Source organism: Diprion similis, chromosome 3 (assembly GCF_021155765.1).
Source record: "Diprion similis isolate iyDipSimi1 chromosome 3, iyDipSimi1.1, whole genome shotgun sequence".
NCBI classification, from domain to species: domain Eukaryota; kingdom Metazoa; phylum Arthropoda; class Insecta; order Hymenoptera; family Diprionidae; genus Diprion; species Diprion similis.
This window is the reverse complement of record NC_060107.1, coordinates 11,832,461-11,853,437: the sequence shown is the minus strand read 5'-3', so window position 1 is coordinate 11,853,437 and position 20,977 is coordinate 11,832,461. Positions and strand designations below refer to the sequence as shown.

Below are 20,977 nucleotides of genomic sequence, written 5' to 3'. Positions count from 1 at the left end.
TATACCTTGTGGTTGAATAGAATTTTAATAAAAATAATTTCACTCGAAAATTTGATAATTTTTCATCTATTAACACGCAAGAAAAAAATAAAAATTTGTACTGGCACTAGTTTCGCTTTTCTACACTACCCGGTATCACAAAAATTATAAAAGGAATTCCCAAATAATAATAATAAAAAAAAAAAAAAAAAATCGCAGCATTGCAACACGAATATATATACATATTTTTCAATAGTAAAATTGGATCGTAATTAAACAAGAAAAATTTTCATCGTGGTTGAAAAAACTTTGTAAAACACCGGACGTAGAATAAATTTTATAAAATGTTTTTCTTTGCTTTTGGTACAAGTTTGTTAATTTTTTAGGATCAGTTATCGTCCGATTTGAAAGTTGAGTTGTTACAATCAGATTGTCACTCGTGTAGAATCAGAGACGAGCGGCGGCGGCGGCGGTTGCACTTTTATAGATGATGATAATATTACATAGGCTGCTGATAAAACTTTTTCACCAAGTATAAAAACTTTTTTAACACATAAAAATATGCCCCAAAAGATTTATGTGAAAAGTTTTTCGGCAGAAAAATTTCTCAGAGACTTGCGGGTAATTGTCGAAGATGTATCGCCTCACGCTCGTAAATTTTGTCTTGCACGATATGCTCTTCCTCTCTCTCTCTCTCTCTCTCTCCTCATCCCTCGACGATCCTTTCCCTCCGGGATCGAACTCTGACGTTTTTATCCGACGTTGAAAATGAGCCAAGTAACCATAAAGTAACTTACTCATCTGTTTACAATATTTATTTCTCGGAAATCCGCTTTTGCCATTTTTCCCTCAATTACCGCCACTCAAAACGAAAACGTCAGCTATCCAATAATAACGAAAAAAGAAAATTCCAATTCCCGCCAATCTTCGTGTCAGCAGTTTCAATCGGAAATTTTTCGATAAAAAAAATAAAAATACTATTGCTTGCTGCAAAGTTGTATGAATAGCTTTTATTATATCTGAGTTAAAAAAAAAAAAAAAAAAAAAAAACAAAAAACAATTCTAGTCCAGCGAAGACAAAAGCTGAATGATTAATTATTGCTTGAAGCTGACCAAATGAAAATCAAGTTATCGACTGTGAAAAAAAAAAAAAAAAATGGTGAGCAGTAATCAGTAAACCATAGTTACGCGTTCGCGAAATATTATATCAGTGTGAAAGAGAAAAAAAAAAAAATATAGAAAACGTAAGAAAAACAAGACAACAAGCATAGGTAAGATTTAAAAATTTATAGATTGATAATTTCATCTGAGTTTCTTTGAGCGATGAGAAATCCGCGAATAGATTCGAAGCCGTTTCCCTATAGTGCGTGAATTTAGAAATACCTTGTATACTACAGAAGCGGACTCACATCAGGTATGGTAACCCGGGAAAGCCATGGCTAATCCCCTTCAGTTAAGAACTTTTCATATCGGATTTCCGAGCATAATAATTCGTAATCCGGAAACAGAAAGCGGTTGCGCTAAGCGAGTGTGTGTGTGTGTGTGTGTGTGTGTGTTTGTGTGTACACGTTTGCGATATTTATGCATTATATATGTATATATAGTACTCGGAGGTAAATTCACCCCCGAATTTGCGCTTGAGCATGTTTTTTGCGAATATAATATATGATACACGTGCCTGCAGCTCTCGGCGTATGGAAATTTCGGCTCTCGAAGTACTACGCGAGTATAGGAATGTGAGAGAGTTTTGGGGTTGCGGTCATCAATTTAACGCTGTAAGTCCGTAATGTACCAAACCACCCCCGTTTTCCACCCGCCAAGCGACCGAAACCCTTTTCTATATATAGGCGTAAGAGGATTAAGTCTCTGCAGGGGCGGTTTCGGTTTTTATAAAACACACCGCCGATATTTCAGCCCCTTTTTGCACGACCGGCGTTAATCAACCCTTAGAATGAATTTAATAACTTGGGTTATTTTTGCGGCTTTACAGCAGTGTCTGAAAAACCACCCTCCCCTTATACATATACCTCGCGTTCTCCACCCTTTGGAATTGGTGAAAAAATACCGAAATTGCTAACCCGGCGCAAATACAGAGCTTCGCATATTTTTCTCATATTTTTCTTCTCAAACGGGAAAATTTTACAATATTTAAATTACGTGATCGCTTTTTTTTTTTTTTTTTTTTGCTAATCTTGAGGATACAAAATCACTTGATCATTCATCGTTTCGCAATATTTTCCGTGCCGGAATGTTATTTTTTTGTTTCTTGTTTTTTAACCAACCGAAAGATTAAAAACTTAATATATATTAACATTCAATTATTATTTATGTGTCGTTATTTTTTAATTGCATTTCACAATTTATCGCCCAGGTTTTCGTTTCGAGAGTAATGTAAAAAAAAAAAGAGCAGAAAACAAAAAAATGTATTTATATTACCAAAAGTAAATTCAGAGAGGAGAAGAGAAAAGGAATTAAAAAGCATAAAAATACTTTCCTGTCTGAGGGGGAAAAACTGTTCCATATACATATACATATATATATATATATATATATATATATAATCGAATGAACCGCCCGGGGGCGGAAAATTCTATTCCAATATTAAACACCATCCCTCGCTGTCTGTCTTTCAGGTGACAAGCAAGTCAGGAATCCATCGAGACTAATTAGATACGACGTAGGACAATCCGATAATTCAGCCTTCGTTCGCCCCCTTCGGTGAAGAACGAGCGTTAAAAATTCATCGGTCAGCCATTTCTGGTAGGGAATAAAGAGGCGAGTTTCGTTCGATAAATCAACTTGCAGTTTGTAGATAGCAGTTTGGTAGAGTTGATTCGATCACCCGAATTTTTTCTGTCACAAATGTCTAAGCTCGGGGGTTAGAATCGACCAAATTTCATGAAATTTCGGGCTCCCTTGACACCCCGGAAAACCGGGTTGCAGCCGTTACGGTTGGGGAGAAAAAAAAAGGAAAGAAAATTGGGCGAACAGGTAAGCTGCAGGTGGGCAATGCCTGCCTGCCTGGTGTATTATAAGCGAGGCACAGACATTTCGCTCCCTCAAACTTTCGTAATTGCGTTGCTTTGGGGGTTGAAAATTGTGGAGGAGGAAGCTGGATGAATTCAACCTGCAGCAACGGAACCGAGAGATGGGGATCATAATTTCGTAGGGCTGGGAAGAAACGCGGTGTAAGCATGTACCCAACCACCATCCGAATACCCGGGGTATAATAAAGGTGGTAGGTGGTAGGTGCAGGAAAATCGGGGAGAAATTACGAAGCGCCGAACCAGTCTGGGCACGATTACAACGTTTATACAACCGTGATTATGGTTGTTGCCTCTCGGTTCTTGCAAATCGCGAAAAGGCTCGTTGCTGGGCGAGACGATATTCAAGTTTGAATTACCCAAGCGTGGATGCATTTTGAATTTTGTATACGAGCTGCGTGAAATACTTAAGTAAACCCAAGAGAAGAGGAGAGAAATAAATAAAGAAATAAACGTACGCCTCGAGCTAGTTTTGCGATGGTAAAAACAAAGGTGTTTATTGAAAATACTGCGGTTAATATTGGTACAATTGAAACGAGGTTAATGACCTGAGGGAAATTGGTAATTATGATTTGTTAAATTTTGAAAAAGTTTTGAAACGTAGGACGGTGGATGGTGGTCGACCAAGGGAAGGTAACGCAATTTTTAGTATGTATAAAAATGATACGAAGTGACCGTTAAATCTCTAGAATCCCATTGCGAGATGTGAAAATTTTAGATTACAACTGAAATTATGTTACTTTAATTTAAACTGATTTAAGTGAATCGTTATTTAAGATTCAGAGTCGCGAACAGGAAGATAAAAGACAGTTTTTTCATCGTGAGAAGCATTGCAGTAATATTGCAAAGTTACTTTATCGATCTACCTGATAATCTTGTGAATTAGAATAGCTCTCCTTTTCGATATTTCAGAAATACTTAATTACATGATAAAAAATTGTAAAAAAATTTTTAAACATTACTGAAATATATCGAATAACTCGTAATGTAACATTGCTGGAGTGTTTTTACAAGGGATCTACGATATTAAGCAGTTCATCCGAGATATTTCCAATTTTAAAAAAATCACAATGCTAGATCATTCAAAACTTCGGAAGTTTCGTTGCTGAGAATATCAAGTTTTTTAATATTGCGCCATTGCAATATTTCCGCAATAATGCGTGTCACGTGAGTAAGTAAGTATAACAGTTCCGGGAATCTTGTTACTTTGGAGAAGTGCCCAAGTAGTGGGTAAAAGATGCAATACAGGGTGAGGTTTTACGACGCAAGTTGCACTCTCGAAGGGGAGAGCAAGAGAAGGAGTGAAGGGGGAGTCGCAGGGACAACATGGCGTTTATGACACTATTAAGAATATACGATCGGATATGGCGAACGGCTAAGACCGAAAGTGTATAATACACCACGAGCGAAGTCGATCGGAATAGTGGTTAGGTACACACATTGCAAGGATATCGAATTTCGATTAATCGATTGGGTGACCATTACGTGGCAGCGGACGTGGACGACCATTAATAAAAGGGCGCAATATTGTGTGACGGGATAACCGGGTCGAGTATCCTGCCCGCTTTCCTTTCCTTCCTCCTTTCGTCAGCGTCATCCCAGGCGGCTTGTTTTTTAAACTTTTCTTTTCTGCCCAAAGTTAGCCGAGAGAAGACGACGCAACACTCTGTCTAACCGACCTCAAAACTTGATAGTTCTCACCGAGAACTCCCGTCAACGCCAGACTGCTGCCTCTGAGTCTTTGGTTGGATGTTGGCTTGTAACCTCGATAAAAAGAAAGCTCGCTTGTACGGTTAGAAACTAAAAACAAAACAAACTAGAATCAAAAACAGACAACAAACTAAAGGCAATGATTTTCATTAGCATTGACAGGTTCTACAGAGGATTGGAAGTTTCAACACTTGTGGTACCATTTAACCCAAGAGTTGTACCTCCTCATGATTTTTCTACTCAAAGAACCATTTATCACCGACATAGTGCAACAGTTGAGCTTTTTCTATGAGCAACAACTCCATTCTTAAAGCTGCTTTGTTTGTTGATGTACAGAAAATTTAATCAACTTTTATTTCTCTTCTCGATTGGTTCTACGGAGGATTCAAGGTTTCAACACTTGTGGTACCATTTAACCTAAGAGTTGTATCGCCTCATGATTTTTCTACTCAAAGAACCATTTATTACCGATATACTTCAACAGTTGAGCTTTTTCTCTAAGCAACAATTTCATTCTTGAAGCTGTTTTGTTTGTTGATGTACAAAAAATTTAATATAACGTTTTTTTCTCTTCTCCTATCCGATTGTGAGACAATTTCAGGCTTTGGTATGTCCTGTAGATTTTACGATCATGACCTCTTCTCCGTTTCGCGATAACGTAATTCTGGTGCATTTCTGCTCCAATAGACTGATCGGTGTATGAATTTTTTAGCAAGCCCATGTCGTGCTGTGGCACAACGGATGAATCACAATGCCATGAGTTATTCCCAGTATAATACGGTCGATATAGAATACGAGTATAGGTATGTACCTAGTAAGTACGCAATACGTTGTACCGATGCTCGATTATCGTTGATCTCGATAGGCCCTGCGGTTCGAAATATCAAGGCACAAGGTACGAAATATCGAAACTGAAATTTTGCGGATAGTACAAACGCTTATCACACCTAAAAACATATTAAAAACCTTCCAAACTATGTCCAAAATACTTTCTTATTTATCTGCAAAATTGGATGGTAGAATAATGAAAAATTTATACTCCTACAGAGGTTTAAAGACACAGGTTAGACGTTAATTATTTTACACAATATAATTTGACCTCTTTGTTGACCTTAACAAGCTTATAGCCAGAAAATATGGATAACCTCTTTAAATTTGGACAAATAATAGAAAGAAGTTTTCAAAACCTGACTTGATGTGCTTATTTAAGCTTGAATATCAAGAATAAAATTAAATCGAAAAGAAATTACAACGATCGTATATCGTGAGAAAATTGTCTTTGTAACATTTTCAAGTACTTGGAAAACCTTGACTTTCCTGCGGCTAAAACGAATTCCAGAATCTAAGTGAAATAATTACCAAAAGAAATATCGGAGCATCGGAGTATTTGAGTGGAAAAATTATGTTTAATAAGGGTTGGTAGCTGGAGCAATGGCGAGATCGCAAGATCACATACCCTGTTTGCGGTAAAGAGAAACTGGAGGGTAATTTCAGGCTGGAGAACCGTTTGAAGTGTTCCACCATTCAGAGATACTCGAATGACGGAAAAGACGACGGGACGAAGAGAGGACTGTGACACTCAGGGACGAGGACGAGGGGGAATGTAATTAGGCGTGGCATTGTTCGCTTGACCATTGGCCATGACCGTCATCCTGCTTTGTCCTGTAGCGGGGGTCGCCTCCAGACACACGCGAGAGGGAACCAACGGCAAACTGGAATTCCCACTGGACGGTGCCCCATTGTCTTCCACCCCTTTTGAACCCTACAAGTTATCAAGCCCGGGTACCTGGTCCTTTTCAGAAGGACATGAGCCCTAAAAAATTACACCAGATATTTCTTCAGCCTCGTGTTGTTCAACCACTCTGTGCAAAAGACAGAGACAGACAGACAGACAGACAGACGGACTAAGTTGAGCGCTGATGAGTATTTTGCATGACTCTGTTCAGTGTCGGTTTTAATCAGAATAAGTTAAGGGTTGGTTTATTAAGGGGAAAGGGGGGTACACCTTGGACACTCTAAAATCAACCCTATTTTTAGGTATATTTTTGTTTTAAGAAAATGAAAACACTTAGAGAAATTTGGGTTTGAGGACTTTATTATTTACAGTTTTAAGGACATGTTGGAATTTTTTTTTCATCGAAATTAATTAACAAAATGGCGATATGGCGCATGTAAGTAGCGAACGACTCCTAACATCACTGTCGAACTTGTAACAGACGGAAATTTTTTTTTTTTTTTTTGGAATTAAAAACAACTGATTGTAGAAATAAAAAAATTAAAAAATTTTCTTATATTTACGATTATGAAAAAAAAATTTCATTTTTCGACCATAAAGTTGTTGAAAAAAAAAAATAGTACAAAGAAATTTTGGGAAAGTCAAATTACTCTGAGTATTTTCATTTTCTGTGAAAATGTTTTTTTTTTTTCAAATGGATGAGATTTTAGACCGTCCAAGGCATATCCCCTCCGTTATTCAACAGTGTGGTGCGATCCTAAAATTAAAGAAATGGAATTTGGAAGTTGCCGAAAGCATTTGTTATACATATGACTAGATAGTCAAACAATGTGATTGAAAAACTGTTAATACAGCAATTCAGGAGATTTCATTCTCCAATCGTTTTGTATAAAGATTCAAAAACTTGAAATAGAAAAAATAATAATCTAATCGGATTACTGTTACTTGATTACTTTACTTCCTTGAAGTTTTTTTTTCTGGTTGTTGACCGCTGTCTAAGCAAAAAAATTGATTTCTAAGGATTAGTATACATCTAATTGTAAGTAAGAAGAGTAAGAGATCGGCAAGTTGAATTTAAAAAGGGGTTGAGAGAGCGAGGAAGGCAGAGAAGAGGTCAGTATGCAAAACGGCTGGGGAAGTGAAGTTAAATTAAGTTTGTCACTGCGACAACGAGGACGCCTACGTCGCGACGCCTCGGGTACATACCGGAAAGAAACTTTCCAAGGTAGGTGTAAGTAGGTAGGTAAGTAGTTTGCATTTTTACCAAGATGTAGGATAGCGTCGGTTCAGAGTATAGGAACAGGTATACAGGTTACAATCGTGCGATAACCGTGCCCATATCTTTTTCACTCTGTACTCAAAGGATCTCCCTGAAGACGAACTCATTGTAAGACTAAAAATCCTTCGTGAAGATATTTTAAGGTTCCGTTTCATAAGTTCGATTCACCTTTAAGGAACCAAACAATTATCACCCAATTACAAATTTTAAAGTAATCAAGACTGTTTGAGGTACGTGACTTGAAGTATTAAAAAAGAGGAAGAAGAGGATTTCGAGCAGAAGAAAAGACGCGGATTATAACCGTAGATTTAACCACGATTTTCAATACAAGGAAAGTAACGTACCATTAAATTTCGTAGTAAAAATAATGGAAGTATCGATTTAATAACAAGACTAAAACCCTAATATGCTACTAACGAATGGTACTAACGCGTTCGGTGGTATTTGAACCTCCGAAAGACGAACGACGGTTAATACTGGATCCAAAATCCAAGATGCAAGGAGGTGTTATAGCTTTTTGCAAGGAGGGGCGTTAGGCATGCTGCAAAGTTTCATTAGCCGCAGGAAATTAACCGAGGACCAACCCTGGTGGCTTGGGATGAGGATGACCAGACGAAAGCGTCGAGAAGACGAACGGAAAGAGTCCTGTTCCTGATAAGACTAGATGACCCGGAGGATAAAATGGACGAGGGTGTGAGTGAAAATCCGGGAAAACGTGTTTTATTGTATTTCGCGATCTTCCTTAGTCGGTTCTCTCTTCTCTTCTCTTCTCTTCTCGTTAGACTTAGTTTTTTTTCTTTATTAAGGACATTTCGCGTCGGCGATATCCAGCCACCAACTGGCAGTAGGCTGCGGTGTCAAGTGAATTTGCATAATTGTTTTCGGTTTACTCTGCAGGCTCCGCCTAAGCTGCTAATGGAGAAAAATACGGTCTGCGCTGTTACGGCTCGTGTACCTACTTGCGGACCCCGCGGCGAACGATAAGGCAAAGTTGTGTGTGTCTAACGCTTTCCCTGCCTCTCTGGCGCTTTTTATACCCCGCAGTGTATACGTATACACAACCATACCACGCGTACATAAATAATAATGCAATTTCATTCGTGGCACCACTTTTTAAGGGGCAACTAGATGTATATAACGGTGTATAAGAGAGCGGATGATTCGTTTTTTTTTTTTCTTCTCATCTTATTTTTTCCCTTTTTTCAATCTCTTGACTTTCGTGATGTAGCTTGGGTCACCTTGAAGAGCTTTCTTTTCTTTTATTATCATTGTTACCAGGCTCGTCACTAGAATCTTATAGTAATCTGCTTTTATCACAGCATCTCATAACCCGCGTACTAGCTTTTGGAACTTTATAAAATCGAGTGAAGATATCATGATCCAAGATGTTACGCCATATATTCAATCTCGACTTAATCGATGATCCATCCGTCAAGTCCATCCACCTTCGATATGGTGATTAGTAATTTTCATGGCAAGAATTTTAACCAAAAGATTGATTGATGTGTGGATACGACATTAAACGCTACGCATCGCAAGGTCGTCTATTGATCTTCTAACCTCGATCATTGTACTCAAAAACTCCATGCTATATTTCGCCCCCTATGTAGTAACATTACTCAAAGAGAAATCCTTTCAGTACAAACAAAGAACTCAGCACGAATACTAAGAAAATATCTTCGACGACAAAGCCATTAAAATATTCTCATTAATCCCAACATCTTTTACACTAATTACTGTAAAAATCAATAAAAGTTCTTCAAAATTCGTATATTAGTACTAATCCTGATTGCCAATTTGCAAACAATTGATCTAAGCGATCCTTCACTGCACTTAATCGACAGTCATTCCCAGATAAGTAATCATAACTCGTACAGAAGTGATGAAGTGACGACATCAATCTAGCGACATTAACACAGCGATTATTAATGGTTAAACTTCTCGAAGCAGCTTAGTAACTGCGAAATGACGTCGCGTCGACGATATTAAGGTACTCGGTTGAAATCCTCGGTGAAAAGTGCAACTGTAGATGGTATTCGAACGGCAACCGTGTAGCTTCAATTGCAGAGTGCAGGTTGTGCGAAACTGGAGACCCATACACGCCATGTGATATTGATTTTGTGTCGGATGGCCCGAACGCGGGAATACAAGTCCAGCATATCCTCGACGCCCTGAACCCCTGGGCATTAAATGGCCAACTAGGACTACGCTGGTCACGTTTATAGCGTCCAGCAGTGTTACGAGAGCTGCATATGTGAACCCTCCGGTGGGACGGCTGCCCCAACGTCTGTATCGGAAACAGAGTGGCGATGACACGGATAGAAGAAGAAAGAGGGCTAATTTCAGGAAATTTTACCATTGTCACTGTGCAAACAAGCCGAAGGTAAAAGCATCGCTCTATCCTGTCCATTCTAGCCACTTGGTCAAGGATCTATTGTCGGTACAGCTATTGGTACCCCCCCTCCCCAAAAAACTCTTCGCAAAGAGAGAGAGAGAGAGAGAGGAGAGGGTTCGGTTCCTAAACAAGAGTTCACCACCGCTTTACAACTTGTAGGCTCGAACACGAGCTGGGAAATGGTCCACAATTTATTGGCGTTCTTGCACCAACTCTCGTTACAGTCAACCTTCTCTGTCTCTCTCTCTATATATATATATATTTCTGTGTTTCATTCTCTATCGCTCTCTGTTTTCCCCATCGTGTGGCTCGTTAGGATTCATATATGGGGTGTTCCAGGCCATTTCGACCCGGGAATTACCCCCGCAAATTTTAATTTTATTTTCCTTGCACAGCACGTTGTATAGGGTGTTACAAGAAAAAAAAGCGTTGTTTGCAAGAGTTTGGATTATTTAAGAAATTGGTATTCTAGTAATTCCCTGATCAACAAAATCACTGTTTTAGCCATGATCGATTTTAATGAAATTCAGACACTCGAGAAAAAAAAAAAAAAAAAAAACAACAATTTGGAGTATGGAACGAAGATTGGCACGCAAAAATCGAAGAATCTGATATCTGGAAGAAACGGGGATGAAAGCTGGCAAAATTTGTCAGCAGTTTTTCTCAATTTTCCTATCTTCTCGCTAATTATTTTGTCCGCCTTGATATTTCTCATCAAGCTTTCCACTGGAAATCAACTGGGGAAATTTGATCTTGGAGATGATCCGCCCCTTAGAAGTTTTCCTCCCTCATCGCTAATTGTCCCGGCAAGACGGAGAAGTTGAGAATATTATAAGCGACTTAGATGGCTGCTGCTGTAACTTTTCTGCACAACTAATTCCGAGCTTGGTGCATTTATAGGAGCAATTCGAATGGCAATGTCGTTTATATATGACGGATTGTTTTATTTGTAAAAAAAACTCGACGGCATTGGGTTGGCAACCCTAAACGTAGAAAAAGGAAGGGAAAAAACGACCGACCAGGCATTCAGGTGAAATAGCTACAATGCTGATCTTCGATGTCGCAGTAAGCGAATTCGATTACAGATTCGGCGATGATAATTGCGGGAAGAGATCGGCGGACGCGATACGCCTCGCTGGATCCAATTACCGATTCGTAATTGGGGCGGAATTTCTGTCGAGTTCAAATTTCCTGGATTTGGTCTAGATAGCAAGCAGCTGGCAGCTCAGCATTGACTGAAACACTACACTTTGTTAATTAAGCTTCAGCAATGTCGCGCAGAATGGTTTCGATGATGCAAAATCCAGTCGACTAAACAAAAATGGCTCCAACGTGGCGAAAATCGAGATTTCTTCATCGCCTGCCAAAGACGAAGTCCATATTTTAAGGTACAATTGGGAAAAGTGGGCCACTGAGCTTTCGTCAATTCCATGAGAAACTTATGGAAGGGATTTGAGAATGAGTTCCTTTGAGCAGCACTAATTCGTCGTGAGTTAAGGTACAGCATAAGTTGGAGGATCTTTACACTTTCGATAAGGGTGATTAAAAACTGAGCGTAAGGACGAGGGCGAGCTTCTCTTCTCGAGCGAAATAGGCAGGAGACACATGAAAGGGCCAAGAAAGCAACGAAGCTGCTTAATTAGGGAGCTTATAAGGATGGCAAAACTGGCCTTTCGCATCACGGAGGATCTGATACCCCCAGGAACACGTCAAAGAGAAGACGGATCGTGTAGCCTCTGTATCAGTTAATTCGGTCATTATCATTCCACGCAATGTTTCTGAGACATTGCAGGAACTTGATTTTTAAAGTTTTAAAATATTGCAGATACGTTGCAGTGAGCTGACTTGACAAGTTTTATATTACTGTAATGAAATTGTATAGTTTTAAATTTGACTCAAGTTTTTGGGTTTGAAATATTTTCAAATACTTTGCAACAATGTAAAGTCACAGTGTAGAAATATTGCATCAAATCAAGTTCTCAATGTTTGTAATATTGCGAATGCATTGCAGCAACGAAATTTTTCAGGTTCAAAATATTGCTGACACATTGTAGCAACGTCAATGTACGAGGTTTGAGATCCTTTTTTAGGGTTAAAAACATTTCAAATACATAATTTTGCAATGTTGCATCTACCCTGCAGTGAAATATTTTTCCTCAAACATTGACAAAAGTCAATTCGATGCGATTTCGAAGAAGACAATAATTCCGAAAGAGTAAGAATCAGAGACTTACAGTCACAGAGTAGCTTACTCCGAGTCACTTGAGCTCGACACTTAAAATGGCAGAAGTTTCCCCATCGATAAAGGACCATTTCACAGTTGAGGAAAGACCAATGCAACTATAAATTGCCGAAAACGGGAAAAGGGAAGGAATTATGCAAAGGCACTCACAACCCTTAAGTAAAAACTTTTTCTGCCCATTGTTTTCGGCCTGCAAGCAATCCGCATCCAAAGTTGGGATACCTGGTGCTGCAATTCGCAGAAACGATCCATCCGCATCCATTGTGGAGAACCGAGGCGAACGAAACGATGCGACGCCCCCACCCCCGGGGGCTTTAGGAATTCTGAGCATTTCTCGCTATAAACATGAGATCAATATTACAGTCTTCCGTTGCCGAATGTCCATGTGTGTGTGTGTGTTTGTGTGGGGATGGTTACGCTTTTAAAAAGTCGATTGTTTCCCGGCCTCCCAGTTCATGCGTGCCAATTTCGACCTCTCGCTTCAAGATCGTTCAAGGTTCGGAGAAGAGGGAGATGAGAGACTTTCCATTTCTCCGAAACACCCTTTGGAGCTTTGTGTATTCGTGCCCAGAGCGTTTCGCGATTCTTGGAAAGTGTGCGAAATTGAATACACGTAGAGACGTAGCTTCAACAAATTTCGAATCACTGGTGTCGGATTTCTGATAAAGTACCTTCAAAAGCCATTTTTTGGAAATCGGATCAAGTCAAAGTTTTCAGGGTGATAGAAAGAAACTTCGAGAACTAGTTAATTCAACTTTCGCAAATTAGGATGAGTCAAAACGTTTCTGGACGATGAAACGTAACCCCAAAATTTAGTCACTTCGAAAAATTTAGAACACTTCGATACTCACTTTGAGAATTGACAAACGATCAAGTTTAAAAATCTTGTTCGATAATTACCGTGAAAAATGAGCTTGAATGAGTTTAAAAAGGGTAACTAAACTAAACAACTCTGGTCAGACGATTTAATTTCTGCCTCAATTCAGCGTAGTAAAAACAGAAAAAAAAAAAAAAAAAAAAAAATGATAAAACCACTGCGTGACAGGATGAAAATCATTAAGCACTGTCATTTTTAAAAGAGAAAATTCAAAATTCGATATTTCTAAAGAAATTGTGATTAAAGAAAATCGTGAATCAAACAGCAATTCCATTTCTGCATGTAAGATAAGTCGACTTGCAAATTTTCGGATCCTTTGTGATCCTAAGGGAATACTTGGCGACTGCATAGGCTGAGAGAGTTAAGCCCGAAGCATAATCTCCAAAGTTGAGTCGAAAACAGTGTCACTAAGATTACCGAGGGTTATATAGCAGGTCGAGGTTTCTCGGGTAAGGGGATTTCGAAAATTATTTCGGTAGGGGTTCGCAGCACGTAGGGCAGAGCGGATGGCACGGTAAACGGCGTGCGGGGATCTTCGGGATCTGCGGTTCGGGCTATGTTTATTAATACAGTACCCACCATCCGACCCGTATTGTCATATACGTTAAATTGTCCACGATTAAGAAGCTAGTTTGGATTACAGTTCCAATTACACAGGATTTTGGGTCACCCCAGCAGTGCAATATCATCTACAGCCTGCAAATGCGATCCAATAATTACCGGAATATTCGAAAATTATTTCAATGATGGAGAACAATATTTTTGTATATTGCATATGAAGGTATTGCAACAGAAAGTAAATAAACGTTGTAGGAAATTTTAATATACTTGTAAGTATTTATTGGGCGTAAAATCAGGTCACAAAATTGTTGAAACGCAAAATAACTTCACCAAGAGTACAAAATTCGAATATTACTGTCGTGCATGATGTCGCTCGCAAGCATTAGACTGCAATAATGCGGCAATATTCTGGCAGAATAGCAGCTGCAATTATTACAAGGAAAAAATATTGAAGTAACGTTTCTGCAACATAACTGTTGAAATATTGCGAGTGCGATTGTTATATGATTGTCTAGCTACTGCAATTTCCACGGAGAAATATTGAAGTAATGTGATTTCAGTATTATTTCTGCAACATTGTAACTTATACATTTGTGATGCATAAATATTGAAGGTATATTTATCTCCAGTAATGCAATCAGAGTTACGACAGAAAATTATTGCAGCAATATATTGAATATTCCTGCAAGGTTGCAGTTAAAGTTACGATATCAATATATTGTTGCAATAGCTTTTTTCAATATATTTTTCTCAATATTTCCGCAACATTGCATCTCCAATTGAAACAAAAAAACTTTTAGGTGGCAAAAGCTTAGTTAAATGAAACTGAACTGAGTAATCGGAGAGAAAAAAAGACTCAAAGAGTACAGTTGTGTGATATGAAAGAGGGTAGTTAGTTTCCGGTGAAGTATTTCATGCGGCGGGTATAATATGCTTAGAGAGACCCTTTACGGTAAAACACTGGCTCATTTGGAAAATTATATTAGCGACCCCCGACAGTCCTGTTTCCCAACACTTTAGGGAACAGGCCGAATGGTTGGCAAATTAACTGTCCCGTGTCCGGCAAGCAAACAGTTGAATCTAGTTGCGTCAACGTCCTATTCACCCGGCCCTTACATCCCTGCATCCCAACGTACCACTAACGCAATTCCTAGGGACAATAAGGGACAATAACAATTATCCCCAGACCGTCGCCGCCCCGCAGCGCCTTCACTTATTTCGCAGTGAGGAGGGAATGGCGCTACCTTTGCCTGGCCTTGTTCAGTAACGCCCTGAATTTACACGCTAAGGTACAATGATCTCTGTATATAATTCATTGATATGAGCGTCACTTATATGTGCAATCAGCTGCTAGTTCAAGATATTATATAAAAATCGATGCTCTAGAACGGTCTTCAAAGTCAAGAATTACGCAATATTGTCAATACTATCATTTGAATATTGCTTAAATATGTTTACAGATTGCAATCGTCGTTGCAACATTGCGGAAAGATTGCTGCAATATTTTCATACATTGAAACTGAATTTGCAACATTGCAGAGAGATTTGTACAATATTTTTATAGATTGCAATCGTCGTTGCAACATTGCAGAGAGATTTGTACATAATTTTTATAGATTTCAATCGTAACTGCAACATTGCAGAGATTTCTACAATATTCTTATAGATTGCAATCGTAGCTACAACATTGCACAGAGATTGCTACAACATTTTTATGTATTACGATTGCAACTGACACATTGCAGGAATATTACTACAATTGCGGAGGGCGTTGCAATGTTTTTAATAGATTGCAATCGTAGCTGCAACATTGCGGAGATGTAACAATTTTTTTTTTTCAAATACTGCAATTATAGCTGGAACATTACAGTAACATTGTTACAATATTTTGACATTGCAATCGTAGGTGCAAAATTGCAGAGAGATTGCTAGAATATTTTTATACATCGCGATTGCAGATGTAGCATCGGAGAAACATTAATTTAATATTTTCATGTATTTCAAGTGTATCTGATAATTATAGAAACATCTGGAATATTCGAAAATTGCACAGTTACGCTGCCGCAAGGCTACGGAAATCGAGTGATCGGAATGTAATAAAAAAAATAGTCAAGGTTGACGAAACTTTTTCAGTACGATGTTCACCAGAGTTTCCAAAGTCTTTCCAAATTTCTTTTCTTTTAACAGCTTCGAGAGATTTTTTTACACCCGGGAGCATCGACCATCAAAAATTTACTGCGAATAAAACCCACGGCGAGTAATTGGAAGTTAGTTTTTTCTTGTTTGAATTGAATAATAGTGAGTGATTTTTCATTCTGTTCAAGTTTCCACATTTCTGTTGAATTCAGCGTCCCGCATACTTTAGATGCCTTTGAAATTTTCGATAAGGAGATTGATCGTTGAGCCTTAAAATCGATGTTAAAAAAATTTTGGAAATAATTTTTAATACCTAATTGGGTAGGTCTAAAAAGCTGATCAAAATTCTCCTGTATAAATGACATTAATTTCCAAAATACAAATTCCACACGGAATAGAATTTCCTCTATTGAACCATAACTCGAAAATTTAACACCATATATGCATATAACCACTGAATCAATTTGTCCTTTAATTTTTTCACCCCGTCGATCAGTTTTGACGAGAACTGAATCGAAGGCTATATTTGATAAACAATTATGCAAATGAAATGGTATTCAGCTGGCCTAATACCAGGCAAGCCATTAATTACACGCGATAAGAGGAAAACGGCGAATCCCCATATTCGATATTATTATTACGTACGTATATAATATCGGTATATCAATCATGATTATAAACTCATCAATAACGAATTCAATATAAAAAATTGTATACAGTAAATCCTGTATAAACGAAAAATAAAATGTGAATTATGTATATTTTATACATATATTCAGCGCCTTTATTATGTGGCTTAAATTCTTTCTTCCTTCGCTCACTTCCGGCATACATACACATCAATTACAATGAATTAGCTGTGCAGATGAAAAATTCCATTAGTATCGTCAGATAGAATGTTGAAAAATAATTGACACGTATTTTTTCTTTTTTTAATTCAATCTTTATTAACAACGATACAGCAAGTCGAAATCCGCGTGACGTCATAACGTCACACATTTTTCACATTGCAGTATATCATCTATAATACATATATCTAAGCACATTGTGACGTCACGCGTCAATTTCAAACCGCTTTATCTTTGTTAAGGAACGTTGGATTTAAAAAAAAAAAAATACGTGTCAATTATTTTTTAACGTTCTATCTAACGATACTAATGGAATTTTTCATTTGCACACCTAATGATCATGATTATCATTATTATTATTATCATTACGCAGGAAGTAAATTAGGCAAACGCCGAGCACCTCTATTATATATTCACTCGGTTACACATATATACACTCGATCGTCAATTATAATACTGCACGTTCGTATATATTTACTCAGCTGGTCAGCTATCTGACGATCAGATAAATACTGTGCCATCCAATCAATTCATCGAGCTGAGAGAATGCGAATGCGAAAAATAATGTATGAAAAAAAAAAAAATGAAATAAAAAATAAAACGTAAGTATAAACAAGCAACTGAGTGAAAAAATTTTGAGAAAAATAAATTACGGAATTAGTATTAGAATAGTAAGATTTAAGATAATTGTATTGAAAAAAATCTTTCCTCGACTTAAAGGTGGTGAGAAACGTAAAAAATATAAAGCAAAACAGCAAAAAATATTGCAACTCTGGATTCCAGTGAAGGAAAGTTGCTGCTTATCAATATTTCGTTTTTCATCGTTGTAATAATTTATCCATCAAATATGACTCACTTTGAAGATTTTCGAAAAATATTCGTTGACTAAGATACGTGAGAATGATAATGATTTGGGAAAGTTTGGGGTGAATTTTGGGTGAATTTTTGGCGTTCGAAATTTCGTCATGTTTCTGCGCGGCAAAATACCTTATCAGACTTTAATTCAATTATTTGCCCCTCACGGCACCTAGCTGTGGTGGCATTGTCCTGCTCCCCTGCTAACGCTGATTCGTTATCACCCTCTGCGCGACACAATGGCGCTAAACAGAAGATAACCCGACCCTGATAAGTGATAACTGTCCTCCGCGACAACGATTCCGGTTTCATCCACCGCACAGCCCCAATTTCGTGGCTCGATAGCTCTTCAGGTACAGTTGTGTTCAGGATTAATTACAAACGCGTACAAATTTATTTAGCAATTTTTCGCTTCATTTTCCAGTGATCGGAGGGCTTGACAAGCTACGATTACAGTGTTGTCGGATTGCGTTAGACGGCAGCGCCACCAAACGGTAACAGATTTAGAATTTTCGTACAAAATTGGCGGTCATTTGAAATAAAATAGATTGATAGATAAAAAAATATTGTAGAAATATTAGCGTTTTGTTGTTTTTATTTGTTTTTTTCTTGCCTCTTGAATCTCATACGAACGTCGCAGTTTTTATTTATAACGGACCGTATGAGTTACAGTTTTGATTTGTAAAACTATAAAGTAAAACAGTTTTCGTGTAAGAATTTATTTCAATAAATTCTCCAGATTAGTCGAAACCAGTAAAAATAGGTCTGAATTAAAAATGTTCGGCTCATGGCTGCGTTTTGGTTTTAAGGGATTATCGACCCTCAGGAACTCAGATTTGAAGTAATTTCTGAACCACATAGCCGGAGTATCGGGAAAACAGTGAAATTCGACATTAAGAAACTAGAAATTCTATTTATCGACGGTATCTTGGGAATTTTTGTGAAATAGTTTCTTTTTTCCTAATTTGCAAATCGGACTCTGTTCCGTTTCCAACATGTAAAAACATAATTCGATGTAGAATTTTCCGCTCTACACGATGATCAAGTCATTTTTCATCTATCTATAGCATTTTTTACAGGTAAATTCAAAAAACGTCAAATTTCGTTGTTTTCTCGAAACGCCGGCTATGCAGCTTTTCAAAAAATCGCTTCAGATTTGAGTTTCTCACGAATATTTTTTACTCCGACCTATTTTAACTGGATTAAAGATTTCCGGCAACATGGATATGAACACGTGGAAGGAGTTGAGGGGGGCAAGTTGGAGGCACCGGTTCAACAACGCTATCTGCATTCCAGTCGATGAACACCGGTTCCTGCAGGTACCGAGCAAATTCACTTTTTGTCGGGCTCGCCAACAATCCATGATAACGTAAGCCGTAATTTCGAACACCAGGTACGTAGGAAAGTGCATTATCTGTGCCTCGGGGTTACGCTAGGGTTATTGCAAAATGCATACTGCATCTCAAACTATTCACATAGCATATAACACGGTAAAAAGATCGCTGCAATGTGTACTAAATATAATTTGCTGCAATCGCATGCACTGTTGTAAGTATATATATATATATATATATATTTTTTTTTTTTTTTTCATTTTGATTAACTCGCAGTGGAATAAAAATTTCACGGCTTGTTTCTCACGTTTTTTGTCACTTGACCCGAAGTGAAAATGAATTCTAAGTCTGAAGTATGATAGATCGCATCGTGATATTGAGAAGTTCAAGTTTCGTCTATTTTATAAATTTTCAAGTTTATTCAATGAAACATTAAAATCAATCAGAAGACAGTGAAAAATTTCAACGCCAAGACAAAAGATATTAACAATAGAATTACTGGAATTAAGCCGAAGCTATTTCTTCCAAAACCAATCATAATAACTGGTCTTCAGAAAGAAAAAAAAAAATCCAATACTGAAAAATTTACATATCATATTGATATAAACATATTCGATTATTATTACATATTCTTACAGATCATTTATTTTAACTGGTGTGGTAGTTCTAGTGTTAAAATCAAATGAATAATATTTTGAAATAGTATAATCAACGTAATTAGTATAAACTGAACATGATATTATATATTCAAATTCATGATTTTTAAAATTGTTTAATGTCAAGGAGAAATTATTTAAATCAAGTTGCCAAATCAACTTTATTCAAAATTTTACTTGTTGAATTTAAAACTGAAAATTTTAACATTCGAATACACATTTGTGATCAATAATCAAATGAAATGTAAGCAAAAAAGATATTTTGTGTTACCTATGCGATATGAAAAAATGGAATTAATAAAATCACGTGATTTCCGACTAGGCAGATAAAAATTGACGATCGTTATCATCGTTATTCCTATTATTATTATTATTATTATTATTATTATTGTTATTATCATCATCATCACATGACAACATGAAAAGAGTCGAGAGTTTCTTTAGGGCTTTAAAAAATTTTGTAATCTGCTTGGCGAAGTTAAAAGTTTTCAGAACGACTTTCAACGTCGTATATATGTACAAATATATAAGAGACTCTCGGGGGCATAAAAACGAAAGCAGGTAGGTATATAATGTATACACGTAAACATCCATTTTATATAAATACCCAAATACAGATATACCTTTGCGGCAAAGTATAATACAGTTTCAACTTCAGGCGTTACTTTCGTACGCTTGACTCAGTCAACGGTTTTGTATACCTCCTAATGAATGAAAACCTTCATGTTTGCAAATTTCTACCGCGACAGAAAATATTTTTCGAATAAGAATTTTCCTCTCTTCTTTTCTTTTGAAAATTTTTTAGTTATACACAAGAATAGCTGTTTATATAAACTTTTTAATTCGTACAAATCGTTAATCGAATTTATTATTTCTTTTTGAAAAAAAAAAAAAAATAATATATCAAATAACAAGCTGAATTGAACTGTAATTTTTGTACATTGCAAAATGAACGATGAGAAAGTCTTTGGTAAGAAATATCCTTTAATTTGTTCAAAAAACATACAATACATATTTAAAATTCTCACCGAAATGGGAAATTCTTTTCAATTATTGTTGCCAAGGGACAAAAACAAATTACTTAGGAGAAAATAAGACTTTTTGCATGTATCGCGATAATTCACTAACTACTTTCTAATCGCCCCCAATATACCTTCGTATTCAGAAGATGCTATAATCAATGACTTTATCACACTCAAAATAAGTAATATTTAACTCTATCGATAAAAATTAAAGTTTTGTCTTACGCGAGAATAATGACAAGATATGAGTTCTTGTAATTCAACTTCCACTAATCACAAACGTCAATTTCCTGGCACTATTCTC

General features: G+C 37.1%; 1 protein-coding gene across 11 annotated transcripts in view; it reads right to left on the bottom strand.

Annotated features, from left to right (window-relative positions):
- LOC124416810 (CUGBP Elav-like family member 2) overlaps window positions 1–20,977 on the bottom strand; it is a 296,524-nt gene that overhangs the window by 178,404 nt on the left and 97,143 nt on the right. The gene's annotated exons all lie outside the window — the stretch shown is intronic.